Below are 2,056 nucleotides of genomic sequence, written 5' to 3'. Positions count from 1 at the left end.
CACAAAGTTTGATGGTGCACAGGCAATTCCCGTGATGCTATAGTTTATCAGTCATGTGTATTTCGAAGTGGCAAAAAGAGAGGAGGGTATCATCTGTGACATCATCCTCAACTGCTCTGGGCACAATTTACCTGGAAATTCAACAAACTGGCCAACAGCCTGTATGTGGCGGCGTCATGTGACAGACATGGCATCTGCAGGCTGGACAGCGCAGGTAAATGAACAGGTAACCTGCTTATATGATTTACACAACGAACGCTCCACCCAGTGCCATCTTTACGCATCTGTTTATGCCCGTCTGGTATTGTCCTTTCACCTCGAAGTCTGAAAAGTGCGCCCAGTACACGAGCTGCGCTATGTCCACAGAACTCACTGTGCACATTTGGCAGGAGCACACAGATACAGATGATCTCCTGAAATACCTGTGTGAAAACATCATGTCACACAAGCGTCATGTCACTGGCACTGCAGAGGGCGCACTACAATGGCAGAGTGCACAAAGTGTTTGTGACCAGGAGCAGCACCAAACCAGTGATCATGGTGATAAACCCTCTCCTCACTGTGGAGTCTGGAGCAGGAGCATCATGGTGTTAAACCCTCTAACTGTGAAGTCTGGAGCAGGAGCATCATGGTGATAAACCCTCTCCTCACTGTGGAGTCTGGAGCAGGAGCATCATGGTGTTAAACCCTCTCCTCACTGTGGAGTCTGGAGCAGGAGCATCATGGTGTTAAACCCTCTACTCACTGTGAAGTCTGGAGCAGGAGCATCATGGTGTTAAACCCTCTAACTGTGAAGTCTGGAGCAGGAGCATCATGGTGATAAACCCTCTCCTCACTGTGGACTCTGGAGCAGGAGCATCATGGTGATAAACCCTCTCCTCACTGAAGTCTGGAGCAGGAGCATCATGGTGATAAATCCTCTCCTCACTGAAGTTTGGAGCAGGAGCATCATGGTGTTAAACCCTCTCACTGTGAAGTCTGGAGCAGGAGCATCATGGTGATAAACCCTCTCCTCACTGTGGAGTCTGGAGCAGGAGCATCATGGTGATAAATCCTCTCCTCACTGAAGTCTGGAGCAGGAGCATCATGGTGATAAACCCTCTCACTGTGAAGTCTGGAGCAGGAGCATCATGGTGATAAACCCTCTCCTCACTGTGAAGTCTGGAGCAGGAGCATCATGGTGTTAAACCCTTTCCTCACTGAAGTCTGGAGCAGGAGCATCATGGTGATAAACCCTCTCCTCACTGAAGTCTGGAGCAGGAGCATCATGGTGTTAAACCCTCTAACTGTGAAGTCTGGAGCAGGAGCATCATGGTGATAAACCCTTTCCTCACTGTGGAGTCTGGAGCAGGAGCATCATGGTGATAAACCCTCTCCTCACTGTGGAGTCTGGAGCAGGAGCATCATGGTGATAAACCCTCTCCTCACTGAAGTCTGGAGCAGGAGCATCATAGTGATAAACCCTCTCCTCACTGTGAAGTCTGGAGCAGGAGCATCATGGTGTTAAACCCTCTCCTCACTGTGGAGTCTGGAGCAGGAGCATCATGGTGATAAACCCTCTCCTCACTCTTATCTTATCTTATATTATCTGTTGCAATCAAAAATGACCTCATCATCCATAAATGGTAAACTAGTTACTTTTCTGTTTTAATCTGTTTACACTAATTCAAGGGTGCTTATTTCAAATTATTGTGTTAACATGGTCGAATTGGTCAGATGAGGTCATTGCCCATATATGTTATATATGTATATAGTTAAATTAAAGTATTAGTTGTGTTCAGTTTGTATTTTATTTAAAGGACGGGTGGAACATAGCTGTATTCATGATTCAACATCAACATAAATAACTTTATCTTACTTCAAAACAGACATTTGTCAGGTTTAAGTTGAAACTAATTGTTTTAACTATTGTTTTAGGGAAATGTTGCTGTCTTTGTGCCGTTTCAAGTTGAAAATAGTTTCTGCTGTGATGGGAAAGTCAATGAAATAGTTTCTCACTGACTCATTGTTACATAAATTCACAAATGAAACTGTCAGGAACAGATTTGATCGTTCA

At 45.2% G+C, this 2,056-nt stretch overlaps 1 long non-coding RNA gene across 1 annotated transcript; it reads right to left on the bottom strand.

The window, feature by feature from the left end:
- Positions 1–611: 611 nt before the first annotated feature.
- Positions 612–1,202, bottom strand: LOC306981722. Its single transcript, XR_013794132.1, has 3 exons — positions 1,099–1,202; positions 963–1,056; positions 612–875 (listed from the first exon to the last, which is right to left on the bottom strand). It is a non-coding gene; the product is annotated as an uncharacterized lncRNA (long non-coding RNA).
- Positions 1,203–2,056: the final 854 nt, after the last annotated feature.

Source organism: Gobius niger, assembly GCF_951799975.1.
Source record: "Gobius niger genome assembly, chromosome: 22".
In the NCBI taxonomy this organism is placed as follows: Eukaryota; Metazoa; Chordata; class Actinopteri; order Gobiiformes; family Gobiidae; genus Gobius; species Gobius niger.
Note: the sequence above shows the minus strand (reverse complement) of the source record. Positions and strands in the feature narration are given on the sequence as shown.